Source organism: Gracilinanus agilis, chromosome 2 (assembly GCF_016433145.1).
Source record: "Gracilinanus agilis isolate LMUSP501 chromosome 2, AgileGrace, whole genome shotgun sequence".
Classification (NCBI taxonomy): domain Eukaryota; kingdom Metazoa; phylum Chordata; class Mammalia; order Didelphimorphia; family Didelphidae; genus Gracilinanus; species Gracilinanus agilis.
In genome coordinates, this window is record NC_058131.1 from 697,663,247 (window position 1) to 697,686,382 (window position 23,136).

The 23,136-nt window shown below is 36.4% G+C and overlaps 1 pseudogene; it reads right to left on the reverse strand.

Annotated features, from left to right (window-relative positions):
- Positions 1–22,754, reverse strand: part of LOC123234408 — a 31,422-nt pseudogene extending 8,668 nt beyond the window's left edge.
- Between the last annotated feature and the right edge of the window lie 382 nt (positions 22,755–23,136).

Below are 23,136 nucleotides of genomic sequence, written 5' to 3' on the forward strand. Positions count from 1 at the left end.
AGGAAGGAAGGAAGGGAGGGAGGGAGGGAGGAAGGAAGGGAGGGAGGAAGGAAGAAAGGAAGGAAGGAAGGAAGGGAGGCAGGATTAGAGTCAAACTCAGTGTTGTCCCCGCTTCACCATGAACTTTCTTTGTGACCTTAAAGATGGCAGTTTACCATCTTGGCCTTGTATTCCTTCATCCTTAAAATTTGAAGAGGAATAGATGATCTGTAGAATCCCTTCTAATTTTAAATTTTTTATGATTTTAATGAAGAGAGTGGAGAATATGATTAAGGCAGCAGGCATAGATCATAAGGAAAAGATTTTAGGTACCTTTGCAGTAGGAAGAGTCTAAAATTCCCTTCAGCTACCTTCCATCTGCTACCTCCTTTTTGGCTAATCAAGCAGTTTTTTTAGTTGTTGTTTTTTAGTAAAAGCTGGTAAATCCTGTGGCATTGCACTATATTATCTTGTGAAAGAATTTTAGTAAATTTGGTAGGATGCCAGACAATATGACCAGAACACTCACTGATATCCCCTTTCACTTAAATTTGAATGCTTTTAAATAATTAATAATAGTATTATTATGAATAACTAATATGTCTAAAGTACATTAGGCTTTCCCTTTCTTCACAAAAGCTCTTTGACATAGTCAGCCAAAGAACCATTTTCCCCAATTTGCAGATGATGGAACTGAGATCCAGAGAGATTAGGAAACTTGCCCAGTGTCTCATGTCTTGTAAAGTTTGTAATCACTTTTAGGACAGTCTTTTTCTTTACCAACCTGGTCCTCTGAAGAACTGCATGTGTTCTAAGTTCATCTTAAGACTGAAGTTTTTTTGGATCATAGTATATGGAACTGAAAGAAATTTGGAAGACCATCTTATCCAAATCCCTTCAATTCATAGCAGAGGAAATGCCCAGAGCAGCTCAGTTCCTATCCAAGGAACATGTGGGTAGTAAGAAACAGACAAGACCTTAAACCCAGGGGTTCTACCTCCTGAGCCAGCATGTTCTTCATTAAATCCCAATGAATTCTGGAGACGTGAAGGGAAGGACAGGCTTCTTAACTGTTATGGAACAGATTATTTGAAAACTGCTAGAGACACAGGCCTGAAGGCTAAAGAGAAAAGACTATCCTGAGCCCAGGAATGGAAACCAGTGAACATGCTGGAACTCTTTTGATTAGAAATGACATGCCAAAATTTGACTAGGCATTTGTCAGTGAGTGTTTAAACACTGGCTGTACCAAGCCCCACCACAGGGGTTGATCTTCCTAAGATGCTGCTCTAAGATGTGTTAGAAGATCAAAAGCCCCATGTAAGTGAGAAATTTGCTTTTTAAAATTGCATTAATGTGTTCATTTTATGTTGCATCCATTTATAGATTCCCACTTCATGAGATGTCTCTTGTAACAAAATAAAATTAATGATATAGTGACCTCCTCTGAAAATATATACATTTCACACCTGTAGCTACACCCTCCCTTTTCTATTTTTTAATTAACAGAAATCTATTGTCTCTTCCTCCTACTCTTTTATCACTGCAAAAAGAAGACAAATATCTTCTTATAACAAATAAGCAGTGTTGAAACAAATTCCCTCAGGGGATGTGAATAAAAATGTCCATGTCTCATTCTGCACCATCACTCCATCACCTCTCTGTCAAGAATGGCATGCTTTATCATTGGTCTTTGGGAGCCATGAATAGTTCTTGTATTGATTATAGTTTTTAGAGCTTTCAAAGATACCTATTTTTACAGTTGTTATTGGAAATGTAGAGGTAATTGTCACCCAGCACTCTCAACCTTGGCTACTCTGACTAAAGCCCAGAATGTCCTTCATAAGATGGAAGAGGTTATCAAGGTTTCTCTCTGGGTTTCCTGATTAGATTCGCTGGCAATCCCAAAGTCACATCTTTTTCCTACCAATTTTCTTCTATTTTCATAAGTCTGTGAGCTACATAATTCTTTCATTGTAGAAAAAGTAAAAATGGGGGCACCCACAGAGTAGATGGCATCTGTGTGGTAGAATGGACAGAGTGCTGGATCTGGAGTGTGGAAATTTGATTCTGTCCTCAGACCCTTCCTAGCTGTGTGACCCTGAGCAAGTCATTTAACTCTGTTTGCTTCTGTTTCATTATCTGTAAAAATGAGCTGGAGAAGGGAATGGCCTACTACTCCAGTATCTTTGTGAAGAAAACCCAGAATGGAGCCACAACGAGTCAGACATGACTAAACAATTACAACATCAGAGGACAACAATACTTGGTAAATTCAAGCAGATTGTTACAAATGAAAATCAAGGCAATTTCAAGGGAGACACCTTAGACAGAATGTGAGACTATTGGCTATCCCTTCAACATCAAGACAGATGATCCACTGTGTAGACAACTTATGGACACCTTGTGGAGGAATAGAGATACAAGTCTCACCTTCCACTCTCTCACAGATCAGTTAATCAGGCAATGAGTATTTCTTGAGTACTAACTATGTACCAGATATGTACTGAATGCTATGGATATAAAGAGGGAAACACCTCAACAACCGCAAGGACAATAATGACAACAATCACAACAGTGACAACATCTTTTTGCTACCTCCCAGGAACTCATATTTCTTTCTGAAATCATCCTGTTGATAAATAGTATTCCATCACCATCATATACCACCATTTGTTCAGTCATTTCCCAATCAAGGGACATTTCTTTAATTTCCAATTCTTTGCCACCACAAAAAGTGCAACTAAAAATATTTTTGTTCAAATGCGTCCTTTCATTTTTTTTTACCTCTTTGGAATAAAGATCTACTAATGATATTGCTGGATCAAAAGGTATGCATTCTTTTATAGCCCTTTGGATGCAATTCCAAATTGCCCTCCAGAATGGTTGGATCGGTTTATAACTCCAGTAGCAAATAATAGTGTTTCAATTTTGCCACAACACCTACAACATTTTTTTCCTTTATGTTCATATTAGCCAATCTGATATGTGTGACGTGGTACCTCAGAATTGTTTTAATTTGCATTTCATTAATCAAAAGAACTTTAGAACATTTTTTTCACATAGATTTGATTTCTGTATGTGCAAACTGCCTATTCATATCCTTTGGTCATTTTTCAGTTGAGGAATGACTTGGATTCTTATAAATTTGACTTAGTTCTTTACATATTTGAGAAAGGAAACCTTTATCAGAGAAATTTGTTATTATTTTTTCCCAGTTTGTTGTTTTCCCTTCTAATTTTGGTTGTACTGATTTTGTTTGTACAAAATCTTTTTAATATAATCAAAATTATTCATTTTACATTTTGTAATGTTCTCCATCTCTTGTTTGGGGTAGTTCGAAAGGTATGGCACAGAATAAATTAATTAAGTTAAATAGGATTGTCATTTTATTATAATTCAGCCTACCCATGAGTAATTAATGTTTTTTCCCAATTGTTTAAATCTAGGTTTATTTTTGGGAAGTGTCTTGTAATTGTGTTCATATAATTTTTGCATTTGTCTTGGTAAATAGATTCCCAAATATTTTATAGTGTCTAGAATGATTTTAAATGGAATTTCTCCTTCTAAATCTTGCTGCGGATTTTTGTTGGAAATATATAGAAATTCTGATGATTTATATGGATTTATTTTGAATGCTACACCTTTGTAAATTATTAATTATTCCCACTAGTTTTTTAGTTTATTTTCTCAGATTACCTAAGTATGCCATCTTATCATCTAGAAAGAGTGGTAGTTTAGTTTCTTTATTATCTACTTTAATTCCTTCAATTTCTTTTTTCTTCTTTAATTGCTAAAGTTAGCTTTTCTAGTACAATATTAAATAATAGTGGTGATAATGGACACCCTTGTTTCATTCCTGATCTTATTGGGAATGCTTCTAACATTCCCATTGCAGATGATACTTGCTGATTATTTTAAATAAAAGCTACTCATTATTTTAAGTAAAGACTCTTTTATTCTTATGGTAACTAGCGTTTTCATAGGAATGGGTGTTGTATTTTGTCAAGGGCATTTTCTGCAACCATTGAGATAATCATGTGATTTCTGTTAGTTTGGTTTTCCTAATATTAAACCAGCCTTTCATTCCCAGTATAAATCCCACCTTGTCATCGTGAATAATCTTTATGATATAATTCTGTAATCTCTTTGCTAGTATTTTATTTAAGATTTTTGCATCAACATTAATTAAGGAAACTGCTGTATAATTTTCTTTCTCTTTTTGGTCTTCTTGACTTTGGAATCAGTACCATATTTGTGTTATAAAAAGAACTAGATAGAACTCCTTCTTTGCTTATTTTGCCAAATAGTTTGTATAGTATTGGGATTGTTCTTTAAATGTTTGATAGAATTCACATGTGAATCCATCTGGCTCTCTATCACTTCTTTCTCTGGAAGTGGACATAAACAACTTAATCTTCAAACAATATTTCTCTTGCCAAATATAAAGTTCTCTTGACTCTGTTCAAAATTTGATGAAGATCTTTTTGTGTTGTTGTTTTTTTCCTGAAATTAATCTGCTCATCATTTCTCATGCCTTAGTAGTATTCCATTGCAATCATATGCTGCGACTTCTTTAGTCATTCCCCCAAATTAATAGGCATCTCTTCAATTTCTAGTTTTGTCACCACAAATTTTCAAAATATTTTTGAACATAGAAGTCCTTTTCCTTTTTTTCTTGTAGACCTTGGGAAACAAACATAATAGTGAGATTGCTGAGCCAACGGTTATACACACTTTTAATTGAGCATTATTCCAGATTGCTCTCCAAAATGGTTAGATCGGTTCACATTCCCATCAACAGCATATCATTGTTCAACTTTTCCCACATCACCTCATTTGTCATGATGCCCTTTTATCATTTTAGCCAATCAGATAGGTCTGAGATGTCTCAGAATTTTGGTGATTTTCATGTCTCTCATCAGTAATGATTGTGAGCAATTTGAATATGTTTATAAATAGTTTTGATTTCTACAACCAAAATTGTTTGTTCAAATCTTTTGCCTACTTACCAGTTGGGGAATGCCTCGTTCTTTCCAATTTGACCAATTCTCTATAAATATTTAGATACAAGACCTCTATATGAGAAATTGTCTATACATCTTTCTCATTTTTTTGTTTTTTGAGTAGGGAAGAGGTTTAAAAGTTAAACAAACACTGGCTTTGATATTTGGTCATGGGATGAGTTTTAATCTGCTCCAGTGGAAGAAGATACCCAAATCAATGACTCTTCAGACATCCTTATATATGAGATTTTTTTAGTTTGTTTTTTGTTTTTCCTACTATAGCTCCCCCTTAAAGGCTAGATTACCCTTAGATTTGATACAAATGCCACCTATTCCATTGGCCAGTCATTAATAAAAACATTAATAAAAACAGAGCCAAATACAAATACTTGGAGCATTCTAATATCTACTTCTGAGTTGACTTTGAAATATTAGTATTTCTTCTTTGAGTTCAATTATTCTACCAGATATAATTGCATGTAACTATGTAATCATATAAATATTTGTCTGTCTTTCTCTCTCAAACACATACACATACACAGAATATTATGTCAAATCTCTTGCTAAAATCTTGTTAAATTATATAATTTGCCCACATCTACCAGTCAGATAATCTTGTCAACAAGATCTGTTTGGTTCTGTTCTTCACAAAAAGTATGTTAGTATTTTCAGATAATGCTTCCTATTTTTTAGTATTCTCTAACCATTCTTTTAATTATTCATTGAAGAATTTTGTCAGAAAACAAAAATTAGCTCATTTCCTAATCTAACATCTTTTACTTTAAAACAATTTTAAAAAACTTTGGATAACATTTGTATTTCTCAAGACGAGTGAAAAGTTTTTTGTCCTCAATGATTATTTATCAGTGAAAATGGCTTAGCAATCTTATCTGCTACTTCTTTTAATGTTATTGATATGTCATTTATGAATAGTAATTTTAAGTCATCAATGGTAAGAATATTCTTTTTAAACCCCACCCCCCACACCACTTATCTTGAGCTTTAACTTCACAATAGTTAATTTTGATCTTTCTTGAAAGTCCACTGATGGCTCTCCTTGGTACAATAAATAGGAGCTTATTGAAAGCTGAGCAACTCTGACTTCTCTCCAGTATTTTTATCCGTTATCATCATCATCATCATCACCATCATCATAGTCATCATCATCCCATCTACCTATAGCAATAACTAATTTCTTCCTTTGATTTTTTTTTGCCCAATTCAAATTTTAAATTTCTTTTTGTTGCCAGACTTCTAATTTGGCAAACTCCATCTCATCCCAAGATATAACAGTACTGGCATCAATTTTATAACACTAGGCCATACACTTGTATTTTTCTTCATTTGAACAAACTCTTAACTCTTTCTTAAGGGAAGCCTTCATAGGTTGTATTATATCAGTACTTGAGATCCTCGGACCCTTTATTATTATTTTTTAATTCTCGTTTTAGTTTTTGAAAGAAAACTTCCATTTTTCCTTGTAAGAATAATGGGAATTGTTTCTACTCTGCGTCCCAGGTTTTCACTTTGAAATCTTTCTAATCTTGCCTATAATGATTTTCCCAATATAATTTCAATTTGTAGGATCCTATCAGTTCTTTCGTTGAAATATTCTAGAATCTGCTTTCTCTAAATTTAGAACTAGTACATGTCATATTATGGCTTGTTTTCCTCTCCTATACAACCAATTACAAGGTAGAATAGTTATTTGAGCCTTGTATTACCATCATTTCTAATTTAACACAAGTGTATCCTTGTGAATGGGATACAAGAATAATAGGCTTCTTTGTTGCTTTCTCCATTTTTATAATGACAAATTATCATTACAACAAACCAAGAAATTACGAAATGGAATATGTTGGGCAGAAGGTCAATTTAAGCAGAAACCTGGATAATTTCTGTTCTCTTAGTCTTAGACCTGTATGCCAAAAAGTACACGCAGAGTTCTCTCTGTGATCATGCCTGCAGTCACCAGCCAGAGTTCTTTACTAAAAAGCCAGAGGGAATCAGGGAGGAGCTGTTCCCTTCCCCTTCTCCAAGTATCTGAAGACATTCTTCACTTCACTGAACCCTCTGCCCAGCAGCCCTATGAGAGTTCTTCCTCCCTCCCCTGACTGGGGAAAGGCACTGGGTAGGGGGGAGGAGGCTCACATGCTACATGAGTGTGCAACACAGATGGCAGCCTGTTGAGTCTGTGGTTATGGTGATTCCCATGGTAGGGTTGGAGAGGAGCTAGGTTTGAGGGGAACATAAATCATCAAGTGACTCATAGTTGGAGGGAAGCAGAGCTGGAGGGGAGCTGAGAGCTTGGGCCACTCTCCTTGTCCTTTCCACACATGCCTCTTATCACCTGCTCCTCTGCCCAGAAGCCCAATGGAAGCACTTCCTCCCGCCCCTTTCTGGGGTAAGGAGGGGTTGAGGGACTAGGTGGAGGACAAGGCATAGCACTTGATCTCTGGACTCCATGTGGGGGATGGGGTGGCAATGGGGTCCAGCACTCTATCTCTAAAATGTTTATCATCACTGACCAAGACCATGCCTCTATGCCATAATTATGATCTATTTCTTGAAATCTCCATCTATTTTAATTTTATATTTCACTAGATAATCTGTAGGCAATGTCATTTCTGTTTCTATCTCTATAAATATTCAGGAAAAGATTCTCTACCATGATTCCTTACTATGGTTTTTGAATTTCATTATATGATTATATTATTCTCTTTCTTTTTTTAAAATATGATTAATCTATTTATTTTGCTACATTGTATTCATTGATTATAAGATGTTTTTTTTAGTTTTTATTATCTTTAATATTCATTTTTTAAAGCTTATAAAGTTCAAAATTTTCTGATTCCCACTCAATTTTCCACCCATTGTATAAGACAAGAAATGTGATATCAATTATATATTGAAATCATGCAAGGCATATTTCCATTTCAGTAAAAATACAAAAACACAAGAAAAACAAAGGGAATAAATTATGCATCAACATGCATTCAAACAGGGAGACTATATTAAGGCAGAGAATACTATGAATAAGATATTGTCAACATTAGACCTATATGCCCCAAACTAAAGCATCCAGATTTTCATCCCATAAAATCAGTTCCTAGTCTTATTAATTCGTTCAATGGTTTTCTTACTTTCAATTTTATTGATCTTTCCTTTTATTTTCAAGATTTCCAATGTGGTGTTTAATTGAGGATTTTAATTTGTTCTTTTTTAGTTTTTTTACTGATTGCATAAGTAATTAATTAATCTACACTTTCCCTATTATACTTATATGCTTTGCAATATAAAATTTCTCCTAAATACTATTTCAACTGCATCTCATGGATTTTTCTACATTGTTTCCTTGTTGTTATTCTTTATTAGTGAAATTATTTATTGTTTCTATAACATTCTTTGATTCACTCATTCTTTAGCATTAAAGTATTTAATTTACAATTAATTTTTATCTGTATTTCTATGGCTCGTTCCTGAGCATAATTTTATTGCATTAAAATCTGGAAAAAAGAATGCATTTAATATTTCTGCTTCTCTGCATTTGGTTGTGAGATTTTTATGCCCTAATACATGGTCAGTTTTTATGAAGGTGTCATGGATATCTGAGAAAAAGGGATAGTGCTTTCTATTCCCATTCTGTTTTCTCCAGATGTCTATCACATCAAACTTTTCTAAAATTCTATTTATCTCCTCAACTTCATTCTTATTTACTATAGGATTAGCTTTATATAATTTTGAGAAGGGAAAGTTGAGGTCCCTTTCTAGTGTGTTTTTAAATTTTCCTCCTGTAACTCATGTAACTTTTTTTTTTAAATGTGTATGTGTGTGTTTAGTACTGGTGTTATTTCTTTGTCTGAGTTACCTTTAAGTAAGATATAATTTTCCTTTTTATCTTCTTTACTGGATGAACCTTTGTTTGTTTGTTTTTCCTGAGATCATGATTACTACCTATGTCTTTTACCTTAGTTGAAGCTGCTTCAGCTTTTTAGTTTTACTCTGTGTGTCTCTCTGTTTTAAGTGTTTCTTATAAACAACATATTGGTGGATTATGTTTTCTAATCTACTCTGCAATTAACTTTTGTTTTATAAATGAATACATACCATTCACATCCAAAGATATGATTACTATGATTTCCCTTCATCCATTTTAATACTTCTCTCTCTCTTTCCTTTCCTCTCTCTCTCTCTCCCCTCCCATTCCACATCAAAAGTTTGTTTAGCTTCTGACAATCTCCTCCTTTAATCTATCCTCCCTTCTATTATCCTCTTCCATTCTCTTATTTCCTTTCCCTCCTATTTTCCTGTTTGATAAGATTGATTTCTATATTGAACTGGATATGTATGTTATTCCCACTCTGAGTCAATTTCAATAAGAGTAAGGTTCAAATATTGCCCATTAACTCCTCAATTATTTTTCCCTCCTCCACTGTAAAAGCTCTTCTTTGAATGTCTCTTTTATATGAGATAATTTCTCCTATTTTTTCTCCCTTCTCTCTGTGCATCCATCTTTCTTACTCATAAAGATTTTTGAGATTAACTCATCATATTTACCTCACAACTATATGCTCTATCTGTGTATACTTCTTCTAACTGTCTTAATAATGATAAAATTCTTAGGAATTGCAACTATTAATTTCCATAAAGGAGTATAAATAGTTTAAACTTATTGAGTCCTTTGTGATTTCTCTCTCATGTTTCTCTTCTATGATTTTTTTTGACCCACCAGTTTTGAAGAATTATTTTTTTTTAATTTCCAATTAATTTAAAATTTTTCTTTCCATGGACCCTTTTTAATTATAATTTTATCACATTATGATCTGAAAAAGTTGCATTTATTATTTATGCTTTTCTGCATTTTTTTGCAATATTTCTATGCCCTAGTACATAGTTCATCTTTGTATATATGTACCATGTACTGCTGAGTAGAAGGTATATTCCTTTTTTATCCCTGTTCAGTATTCTTCAGGTATCAATTAACTCTAATTTTCTAGTGTTTCATTTATTTCCTTTGTTCCTTTCTTATTTATTTTTTGGTTTGATTTATCTAGTTCTGGAAGGGGAAAGTTGAGATACCCCACTGGTATGGTCTTACTATTTCCTCCTTGAGTTCCTTCAATTTTTCCTTCAGATGTTTTGGTGCATAAATATTTAGTAATGATATTACTTCATTGTTTATAGTACCCTTTATCAAAATGCAATTTCCTTCCTAATCTCTTTTAATCAGGTCAATTTCTACTTTGGCTTTGTCTGGTATTATGATTGATATTCCTGCTTTTTTTTTAAATTTTTATCTTAGATGATGCATAATATATTCTGCTCTAGCCTTTTAACTTGAATCTGTGCATGTCACCATGCAAGTCATGTGTTTCTTGTAAACAATATATAGTAGAATTCTGTTTTTTAATACACTCTGCTGTCTACTTCCATTTAATAAGTGAGTTCATCCCATTCATATTCAATGTTATAAGTGCTAACTGTTTATTTCTCTGTATATTATATTATCCTCTTTAGATGCTGCTCTTCCCTTTTACTCTGTTCCTCCTCACCAGTATTTTGCTTTTTTGTCACCCCGCCCCAACTTCTCACTCTCTTCAATTACCTTCTCCTTCCCTTGTCTTATTCCCCTTCTACTTTTCTGTAGGGTGATAGAATTATATACCCCACTGATTATATTTATTTTTCCCTCTCTGGGACAGTTACAATCAGAGTTAAGATTAAGCATAACCCGTCATCACCCTTATGTTCCCCCTCACTACCACCCTTATCTTTCTCTATATATGATTTTTCATTACTCTTTATGTTATATAATTTACCCCATTCTATCTCTCCCTTCCCTTTTCTCTCAATGCAACTCTATTTTACCTCTTGAATTTTTTTACATATTATTCATATGCATACATTTCATATATACATATCATTTTATATCATCACATTTACATACATATTGTATCATTTTATATTATCATATACATCATATCATCATAATCAGCTAATTTCCCCACTCTTTTTCTGGATAAATTTCTTCTATCTTCTCTTCTACTAAGAGTAATTTTTGAGAATTACAGGTATCTTCTTTCCATGTAGGCATATATATACATTTTAATCTTGATGTGTCCCTTAAATTTTCTCTTTCTTATTTACCTTTTTGCTGTCTCTTGCGTCTCACCTTTGGACTTCAATTTTTTGTTTGTTTGTTTTAGGTCTGGCTTATTCCTCAGGAATGCTTGGACATCTTCTATCTTATTGAATGTCCATTTTTACCTCTGAAAAAATATACTCAGTTTTGCTGGATAGGTGACTCAGAGTTCTAAACACAAAACTTTTGCCTTCCTGAATCCCATATTCCATGTCTTTTGATCCTTTAATGTAGAAGCAGCTAGATCCTGTGTGATCCTGATTGTAGCTCCATGGTATTTAAATGGTTTCTTTCTGGCTATTTGAAGAATTTCTCCTTAGCTTGGCAGTTCTTGAATTTAGCTATTACATTCCTGGAAGTTATCATTTGAGAATTTATTTCTGTAGGTGATCTGTGAATTTTTTCAATTTCAATTTTATTTTCTTGTTCAAGGATCTCTCAGCAGTTTTCTTTGATAATTTTTTTTATAACATGATGTCTAAGGTTTTTTCCTGATCATGGCTTTTAGTAGTACAATAATTCTCTTAGATTTATTTTCTGGGGCAAGTATTTTTTCACTAAGACATTTCATGTTTTCCTCTTTTTATCACCCTTTGATGCTGCTTTATTGTTTCTTGGTTTCTCATGAAATCATTAGTTTCTAGATGGTCAGTTCTGATTTTTAAGTCCTGATTTTCCTCTTTCTGTTTTTGGTTTTCCTTTTTCAATTGACCCATTTCTTCTTGCATCACTTTCATTTCTCTTCTCCAATTTTCCTCTGCCTCTTAATTGATTTTTGAAATCCTTTTTGAGTTCTTCTAAAATCTGTGTCTAATCCATATTTTTCTTTTGGACTTTGTGTGTGTTTCCTTTGCTTTCACTGTTCCCTTCTGTGCCTGTACCTTGATCTTTGTCTCCATAAAAAAATCTTTCGAGTTAGGTGTTTTTTTGTTCTTTTCTCATTTTTCCTATCTAATTATAGGAAGGCTTGGGGGGAATGATGTGATAGTCTGAGGGGTGAAAGTGATGAGAACCCCCTCTCCTTGCTGATTCAATTGACCCTTGAGGTACTAATAGTTTAAAAATTTGCCTTAGGATTTGGTATAAGCTTTTGATCTCACTCTGATCATGATCAGGTCAGAGGCTGATCAAATTCTAGCCCCAGGCTTAGGCTCAAGCCTTTGGTCTCACTGTGTAATTGATCCAATCAGGCTCAACCTTGATTGGAACTCTATCCTGAGATTTAGGTAAAAAGATTAGTACTTAGTACTATCAACTACCCCAAAGTATGAATTATGTTTTAATCCCAAGCCCAGACTAGAATTCCCTGGGCTGTGGCTCTGGACTTCTCCCTAGGTTTGAAATTTCAAGGGGTATGGGTTGACTTGTACCACTATTTGCCCAGGCAGGTTCTCAGGGTTTGAATTTTTGGCTTGGGTTTAGGTTCCAAACCTGGGGGTATAGTTCCCTCCTTGCTATAGTTTCTTGCTGGCTATGCTCTCCTCTCACCCCAGTGCTCCAGATGTCCTTTGGATAATTGTTGGGTTTTTATTTTCTTAAAAGTTGTTTTACTCTGTCTCCTTGTTGATTCTTTCACTCCTATATTCATTTTGTGGTGATATTTTAATCTTGGTCAGAGAGGATTCTCATGGTGGTACAGAGCTGCTCTGCATTACTCCGTCACCTTGGATTCATGCCTGGAAGTCACCATATCTGCTCTTGTCTAAAGGAAGAATAGTCAAGTTCTTATGAATCAGTACTTCCTTCTTATGTTTCTCTTGAGTCTTAAATATGAATGCCAAATTTCCTATTCATATCTTGTCTTTTCATTAGGAATATTTTAAAGTCTTCCATTTCACTAAATATTCAGAGTTCATTCTAAGGCTCTGTTAGTTGCTTGTATTTGCCAGATAGTATGATCCAAGAAGATGTGTACTTGTTGATCTCATGACCTGTGCTCTGGTCTTTATATAGAAAGAGACCTTGTTTCCCTGCATCCACAAAAGCTAGTACTGTGAACAGGGCTCTTGATTTCCTGCAGCCATAAGTTCTATGTCTCCTTTCTTCCTTGGAATTAGGGCCAGGGTTTCCACTACTTGGGAGTGACCACAAGCACCCCTCTTCAACCTGGAATGATAATCAAGTCCTGTGATCCCTGTGGCCAGAAGGAATTTAACTCCTTTTGGCCCTCAAACTGGGTCTTAGATCGCAGCTATCCTATAACTACAAATACTAGTGTTTCTCTTTGCCCAGGAACTATCAAGAAATGTGTATAGATAATGCAACAGGGTCCTGAATTCAGTGCCATAAAAGGGTCCTCTGTAATTCCTTTCTGACCAGTTGTCCTGGCCCACTTTCTATTTCTGGGCTTTCTGCTGTTGTGGATGCACCCAAGGTTGATTGCTGGTGTTGCCCTGGTACTGTGGCTGATGCCTGCACTGTGGTCTGGGCCAACCACTGCTCCAGTGTCAGAGACCTCTAATGCCAACCTCTTAAGTTGTTTGGGGATAGAAAAATGTCTCACACTGACCTTTTGTTTACTTTGTCATCCCAGAATTCAATTTCAGGTGCTATTAAAAAGTGATTTGGGGACAAATGTTGGGAGACTTCAGTTGATTTGCTTCCTGTACTCTGCCATCTTGGCTTGACATCTCCATGAGTATATATTCTTAGTTTTCAATTCTTGTCCTCTTTTCCTGTTCAGTTCCATTGGAAATTGAATATCTTCTCAAAGCCCAATTCAAGGGGGTAGCTGGGTAGCTCAGTGGATTGAGAGTCAGGCCTAGAGACGGGAGGTCCTAGGTTCAAATCTGGCCTCAGACACTTCCCAGCTGTGTGACCCTGGGCAAGTCACTTGAACCTCATTGCCCACCCTTACCACTCTTCCGCCTTGGAGCCAATACACAGAAGTTAAGGGTTCAAAAATAAACAAATAAATAAATAAATAAATACAGCCCTATTCAAGTCATGGATCCTATCCCACCAAATTTCTAGTTTTTTGATCAAATTTTCTTCATTGAATTTAGATTTGGGGTTTCCCTTACTTGTTGCTGGCATCTCAGCCATTTGTACATCAGATATATCAGAAGATAGAGATGTTATTTTTTTCTTCTTTCTCACTTTTTTTTTTCTTTCAGTTTCTGAACATCTGTATTGCTATTCTTTTTTGTCATACAGCATAGCTGTCCTCCTGGTTTCATGTAGCCTGTTTAAATTTACAATAGATGTCCTGAAATTGTTATTATTCTTTGACTAGAGGTTACTATGATTTAAAGTCAGGTACCATCACTGGGAAAATATGAGCTTTTAACAAGATGAGCTCTGGTGGAAGCACAGAATTGAAGCACATGGAAAGAATCTGATGGGTAGGAGAATTCCCCCTGCTTTTCTCCCCTTGACCATGTCCCTTCTACTCCTTCAGTAGGGAAAAATTTATCTTCATCATTTTACCTTTAGGGAGGATGAAGGTCTTCTATCTTATAACACATTGCAATTTTAGGCTCCCATCTCCGTTCACTCCAATTCATGCCAGCTTTCTCCTTTGGGAATCTTTGACTTAACATTCTATTAAGCCTTTACAAATCTTCCACACTAAGTGCCATCTCTGAAGATTTACTATGGTGCTGAAGGGCCTACATTCTCCAGTGGATCATTGCCTCTGGACGTGGCCACCAACAGGGAAGGACTTCATGTATGGGCTGAATGATGGCCACTATGGCTCTTAGCTGAAGAACTGACTAGATGACGACTGAGAAAACTGTCACTGAACAGACTGCAAGATGAAGCCTCTTCTTTTTAGCTGTCCCACATCTTTCCATCCACTAGGTCTGGGAGCAGATCCCTCTGGCCGAACAGGATCCCATGATGCTAGATGGCACTCAAAAAGCTGAAAAGTGGTAGAGCCCTTACCGAAAGGGAGGCTATCCGAGTGCCTCAAAGTGTTCCTTGAATACTTTGGGGTGAGTGACTGGCAAGGTCTGCAGACTCTAGAGGAAGGACATCACCGATGAGACATTTCCTGGAGAGAGAAAACCCCAGTACCAATAGGAAGCAGTTAATTCTGCAGTGTATGCCATTAGAGAGCAGACGGTAAGAATAAGCAGCTTCACTGAGGTGATAGAGCCAGTAGGCATCAGATGCCGGGCTCGATTGATCCAGGTATTCCTGACTACAAAACCGAGATGCTAGCATTCATTTCACCATTCAATTCTCCCTCCTTGAACATAGTAGGTATTTAATAAATGTGTGTTCAATTCCATTGATTTCAGAAATGAAAGTAGATTTCAGGCAGAATTTCAAGCATGTCAACACCAAGAGTAATACATCACGAAAAGCTATTGACTAATCCGATGGAAGCCAATTTAGTTTCCTACCTTGTTTTCACTCAGACATGAAATGGGGCATTTTACATTGGGGACCATCATGAGGTTTCTCATTTTAATCTTTGAGAAAATGGTATTTCATGATAGCACATGATTTGCAGCGGCTACAATCACATACAGGGAAAACTTCATTAGAAGAAGTGTGGCAATAGTCAACAATAAAATCGGAGAATCATGACAATAACCAGAGCCCACAAAAGGCGTGTTTCTGTGCCTGTCCCCAAACCTGGCTTCCTGATCGGCATTTTAGGGAGGATGCTGACAAGCTAGCAAATCAGAGTCTAACTCTCTGACCTGCATCTGGAACGAGCATAAACATGAGTAACGATGACTGGGTTGTTCATCTATACTCCATTTTAATTGAAAATTATGTCTGAAATTCCTGCCTATCCAGGCTGTGCCTGTCTCTCCTTTCCCATTGCTTGGATTTATGCACTTCCTCACACTAAAGGACTGGCCGTTTCCCATAAATATGAACAGATTTCTATTTGTGCATTCAATAAATACTATAAAGATCACAAGGAAATTAACATGGTGCCTGCAGCTGTCTGTCTTTGGTGATAGACGACATCTGAATCATGTCCTAAACACTATTATCCCCAAACACCACGATTCTGAGAGAAATAATTCGCTTCTTAGCAGTTCTGAATTACAGAGAGAAACACCGTCCTAATGGATTTGTGGTTTATCAGTTCGTTTCAGCAGAGCTGTAGATGGATATTGTCCATCCAACACCACATTCATTACGAAGCAATGACTAGAGGACAATTGCATCGTCTATTTACTTTGAGAAACAGAAGCACTAACTATCACTCATGTGATGTGTTGCCTTTTTTTTTTGGGGGGGGGTGGGGGGAGAAAGGTAATTAACCTGATCCTGAGCACAGGTATATATGGTGATGCTCACCTCTCCTCTGAGGTTTTTAGAGGCATCCGTAAGGGAAAGATCATCAGATTTTTTATAAACTAGAAATTCCTTCTCTGGTCGAGGGCCCATATATTTAAATATGTAGTCACAAATGAAATTTGGCTCACATTAATGACTAAATGCACGCGAAGTCAAAATGTCACCCAGGGATTATTTTGAAATGGAACAACAAGACAGCATTATGAACTTGATCCACTCCAAAAAATGCCCGGCATTGAAGTTCTTTGAAGGATGCCAACCTTGACAATAGAACCGATTGTCTCAGAGAACTCTGATTTGTGTCTGAGCCACAAAGTGAGCTCTATCAACCAGCCACACTGAGCTGAGGGAGATCAAGGAAGGAGATTTTAGACCCTGAAATATCTCCATCATTTATTTGGCAATAAAACAAAGTTATTTCAGTGACCGCAAATTCTCTGCTTCCACTGAAGCCCATCTTGGTAAAAGCCCACATTGTCCTAGTGAGGCCCCATGACTATAAATATTAGACACCCCTCAGGCTTAGAGGCACAACTGAGGAGAACCATGGAATGTTTAAAGAGGCTGCGCCATGCTCCTAAGGAGGATTGCAAGGATTAAGTAGCAACAAGGGCATCACCAAGATTTTGCACACTTGAGAAATACAAGATAGTTATCCACAGTTCTGGGCTTCTCCTTACAGAGTATTAAAGAGAGAGTCAGGAAGCTAACTTGTTGGGCAGATCATCTGGAAGGACTTCTGCAAACTCGTGGACAAGAAGCATCCAGGATCACAAGTGTGTGTGTGTGGTGTAGACAGCGTGGCCACCTGGATAAAGCTGGCATCGTTAACCTACTACGTTGCAGTCACATGAAAATCAATCCACAGGAAACAACTATTGAATATTACTGAACCTTCCAAACTGCACTAAATATATAAGGCCACCTAGTGAGCATCTCTTTCCAGGGAATTTGTTTTTATCCCTGTAGCCACAACACGAACTGTAAAATTAGGGAACCATCAGGTATCACCTAAGCACCAAATGAACAAGTGCTCAATCCATCTCTCTATTTGCAAGTACATTAGCCCAGCAGGTTAGTCATTCGATGCCTGGCTTTAATTTATAATGTGTAGGAATTGATTACACGGGACATTTCGAATTTAAGACAGTGAAGCAAGGGTGACTTCAAGATGGTTACAGCAGGCACAAGTCCAGCACAGGCCGCTTTCATCAATTGATCAATAATAACTTACTGAGCAATTATTATGTGCCAGACATTCACCAAGTATAGAGGATGCAAAGACAGCAGTGAAAAGGCTCTGCCCTCAATGAGCTTAAATTGGAATGGAAAAGACAAGACCCAGAGAGAGTCACAATCAAGATGCATGCAAAGCATATCAAAAGTAACCTTGGAGGAAAAGGCACCAAGAGCTGAAGGAGCCGTAGAAGAAATAGAATACTTCTATTATTATATTTATTATATAGTAATATAGAATACAAGGACTGTCCTTTTTTGTTCATTCAGAGAACTTCTCAAATAGAGACATGCACCACTACCACTCCCAAAGCTCCTCAGCTAAAGAACTATATGAACTGAAATGTCCCTTTTCTTCCCAATTGTACATTTTGTATTCCATCTACAAAGCCTATCTTCTCTCTTCCTTTATTCAAACCACAATGGGAAAAAATGGCCCTCCTCCTTGAGAAAATCTATCCTGATTGTGCCTTTGATCTCCTCCCCTACTTTCTCCTTCAAAGCTTCTCTCCCATCTCTCTACTTAATTTTCAATCTCTCTTTATTTCTACTGACTCTTTCCCTACTGCTTACAAACATTCCCAGATTTTCTTACCATTGTTAATTTAAAAAAAAAATCAGTTGGTGGTATCATCCCCTCAAACTATTGTTCTTCATGTTTCTCTTCAATCATAAACAAACCCCCCAAAAGCTATCTATTCTCATTACTTCCAATTTCCATCTCCATTAACTTGTCAGTCACTTAAAATCTGGGTCCCTTTTTTGATTATACAAAAGCAACCCTCTCTAAGGTTATCAGTACACTCTTCTTTGTCATATCTCAAGGCCTTTCCTCCATCCTTAAACTGCTTGGCCTCTGCACAGCATTTATTACTGTTGACAATCTACCACTCTCTTCTCCATGATTTTTTGATGTAATGTCCTCTCTTGGATCTCCTACCAATCTAGTGATCCCTTCTTAGTCAGCTTCACCATACCATCATCCATTCCCTCTTTTTCTATTTCTAAAACGGTCTCCGGCTATATCTGGGACCCTCTTCTCATTCATTCTTTTTCTAGAGCCTCTCTTCCAATGATTTGGTTATCTCCAATGAGATCAAATATTAACCTAACAACATTTCAATAATGTGCTAAGTCTAATAAGGTGAAATATATATGAATACATGTGTATGTTTGTCACTCCCATGTATATGATATAATATATGAATGTAAGATTCATATATTGTGTTACATGATTTAATTGTTATGACTGGATTAAAAATGTATTAAATGTCTCAGTCAAGATTACACTTCAATTCTTCCTGTCTCCATGTTCAGCACTCTATTGATGGTACCAGCTAGTTGCTAGACAAACCTATATTTATAGCTTCCACTTCTGCATACCCAACCAAATACTCCTTCCAAAACACAAGTTGTACTTTCCTATTTGAACATTAGACAACCCCAACTAAATATACCATAGAAATCTCAGACTCAAAGTTTCCAAGTTATTATTTGTAATCTTTCTACAAAAATCCTTCCCATGTCTTAATGATCTCACAGATATTGAAGGCAATATCACTTTTTATTTTTTAATCCTCCAGCATGTCCAAATTTACAGGTTATTTTTTAAACCTTTCCTGGCCAAATTGTCATTTTCTACGAAAGTTTCTAAGTATGCAATAAGCGTAATGGATTGCACACTTTGTGCTTTTGGTGCTGGGATTTGCCCCTGGAACATGAATATATCTACAAGGTTTTTCTTCAAAAGACCTATCCAAATATTTGTAAAAATGGTTCATTTTTTTATTAATGTCTCAAAATGTAGTAAACCTTGTCTGTAAAAAGAAGATATTTGGAATAATAACTTTGAAAAAAGTGAATTATTTTTTCATTATGAAATGGAGTTTGTTTAATTTTCTGATGAATACATTCAAAATCCACCTTTTTTCTTTTTTAATTAATTTATTTATTTAGACAACTTTTCCATAATTACATGATTCATGATTTTTCCCACCTCCCTTCAACTCCCCTCCCAGAGCTGACAAGCAATTCCATCGGGTTATCCATTTATCATTGTTCAAAACCTATTTCTATGTTATTCATATTTACAATGGAGTCATCTTTTAATGCCAAAACCCCATTCATATCCCCATCAATCCATGTGATCAATCATATGTTTTTCTTCTGCGTTGCTACTCCCATAGTTCTTTCTATGGATGTGGATAGTGTTCTTTCTCATTAGTTCCTCCCAATTGTCCTGAATCACTGCATTACTACTAGTAGAAAAGTCTATTACATTTGATTGTACAACAATGTATCCATCTCTGTGTACAATGTTCTCCTGGTTCTGCTCCTTTCCCTCACATCAATTCCTGAAGGTTGTTCCAGTTCACATGGAGTTCCTCCAGTTCATCATTCCTTTCAGCACAATAGTATTCCAACTCCAACAGATATCACAATTTGTTCAGCCATTCCCCAATCGATGGACACCCCCCCCCCATTTTCCAATTTTTTGCCACCACAAAGAGTGAGGATATGAATATTTCTGTACAAGTATTTTTCCTTTTTATCTCTTTGGGGTACAAACTCATCAGTGGTATGGCTAGATCAAAAGTCAGGCATTTTTTTTAAGTCCTTTATGCATAATTGCAAATTGCCCTCCAGAATTGTTGGACCAATTCACAACTCCAGCAGCAATCCATTAGTGTCCAAATTTTGCCGCCTCCCCTCCAACATTTACTACTTTCCTTTGCTGCCATATTGGCCAATCTGTGGCATAAGGTGGTACCTCAGTTGTTTTGATTTGCATTTCTCTAATTGTAAGAGATTTGGAACAGTTTTACATGTAATTATTAATAGTTTTGATATCTTCATCTGATAAATGCCTATTCAGATCCCTTGATGATTTGTCAATTGGGGAATGGCTTTATTTTTTTTTTTGTAAATTTGACTTAGATTCTTATATATTTGGGAAGTCAAACCTTTGTCAGAGAGTTTTGTTATAAACATTTTTTTATAGTTTGTTGTTTTCCTTCTAATTTTGATTGCATTGTTTTGGTTTGTACAAAACCTTTTTAATTTGATGAAATGAAAATCATTCATTTTACATTTTATAATGTTCTCTCTTGCTTGGTCTTAAATTCCTTCCTTTCCCACACATCTGACAGGTATACTATTCTATGTTCACCTAATTTATTTATGATTTCATTCTTTATATCAAAGTCATTTACCCATTTTGAATTTATCTTGCTATAGGACCCTGATGGTGAACCTATGACATGCATGTCAGCACTGACATGTGTAGCCATTTTTGATGACACATGGCCACCCTAATAGGCAGGTTAGTTAAAGAATTCCCCCTCTGCCTCACTTATCTTAGTTCATAGCACCCCACACAAGTTAAATAATATCAAGACGAACAAAATAAATCAAGTGACAGATGAACAAAGAAGTCACTAAGCAGGTAAGTTAAATAATTAGTTTTTAGTTTATTAAATACAGTTATATATTACAAATATATTTTTGTTACTTAAACTATAAATTTGGTGAAATTATGTTTTTTCCCTCAAAGTGATGTAATATCTGAGTTATGCTCATTTTTTTGGCTAATTTTGACACACCAAGCTCAAAAGTTTTCCCGTCACTGGTATAGGATATAAGACGGTGATCTAGACCTGATTTTTCTCATTTTTTTCCAATTTCCCCAGCAGTGTTTGTCAAATAATGGGTTCTTGTCCCCAAAACTGGGATCTTTGGGTTTATTGCATACTATCTTGCCAAGGACATTTACCCCAAATGTATTTTATTGATCTTCTTTTCTGTCTTTTAGCCAATACTATATTGTTTTGATGACCACTGCTTTATAGTATAGTTTAAGATCTGGTACTGGTTTGACAGTTTGGCCTGGGGAAGGAGCATGGGGAGGATGAGCCACAGTGGGGAGCCTATGGGACAAAGACATGGTGCTGGGGACTATTCCTTCTACTGCTGCAGGGATGCCAGCTGGAACCACATTTACCAAACCTGGAGGGTACCTGCTATATGCAGCACCATTAAGCTCTGGATGAACTACTGCTGGGTCCATATTGGCCCAATGTGTAGGTGCAGTCAAATGATCTTTATTAACACAGTTTTTCAGGCTGTCTGGAATAATACCTCTGATGGCTCTCCAGATCTCTCCTGCAGGCTCTTCTTGCATCTCAATGGAAGCCTGCTCCTTGTACCATGCTGGATGGGGGCGTGCAGATCAGAGTTGGTGCATCCTTTAGGGGACCCTGACTAAACATGAATGGTTCTGACTCCTGTTCATCTAAGGGTTCCCCTCATATCCTTCCTTCCTTCATGGCCTGTGCCAGTGCTTTTTCGTCAACCAACCCACCTCGTGCTGTATTCACCAGGAAAGTCCCTTGTCTCATCTGCTTGATGGTGAAATCATTAATCAGATGATAATCGTGTTCATTCAATCTGCAGTGTAGGCTTACACAGTCACTGTGAAATAGCAGGTTCTGTAAAGTGCTCACCCTCTAGAGCCCCAGAGCACACTCAATGCCATCAGACAGGTACAGGTCATAGAAAATGACACTGAAGCCAAAGGCTTTGGCACGCAGCGCGACCGCCTATCCAACACGACCTAATCCAATAATGCCTTAGGTCTCCCCTGGAATCCTAGCAGCTCCAAAAGCAACTTCTAGGATCTGTTCCACACTTTGGAGACTTTTGCCTTCTCGCAATGCCTGGTAGAGCCAGGTAGTTCATCTATACGAGTTCAGGATGTGGCACATGGTAGAATCTGCCGTCTCTTCTACTGATGTAGCTGGCACATTGCATAGTACAATTCCTAAATACCCAGCGGACTTGATGTTTATGTGATCAAAACCACTGCCAATTCTGACAATTATTCAAAAGAAAAGCTTTGAATTTCTCCAGATCTTCTCACATTAAAGTGATAGTGTGATACATCAAGGCACCCACTGCTTCATTTAATACCTTTTCATGAATTTCTTTTGTGGACTGTGCATTACAAAATGACACTGTAGCTACATCTTTCAAAATGGGCATTTCTACTGTACGATTTCCAGTAATGCTACCAGTGAATGTGGGTGCATGGGCCCATTCACGATTGAAGGTAGAATGCCTGACATTTCTTAATATGAACTCAAGTTGCAGGATCATGAATTCAATTTTTCAACACTTTGTAGTCTTCAAAATTCCCAAGGAGAATAGCGTCCGGTCACTGGATCCTTACTTCCATGTCTTTAAATTTTATTGAATCAAAACTTTTAAACTTCTTATCTACTGCAACCACCGAGGCCTGGATCATGTTCAAATTTTTAAGAGGCAAGCCCTTGTTGAGCAAGTGCAAACTTCCCATTGAAAGGCAGGTCCTTGGGCGCCAAGGGAGAAGTTGGGGGAAATGAGGCTCTGGCTACAGTGGCTGAAACTCAGCTTCTCCTAGCTCATGATTTTAAATATATCCTGCTTATTATTTTGAGGAAAGGCCCTTCTATTCCTATACTTTCTAGT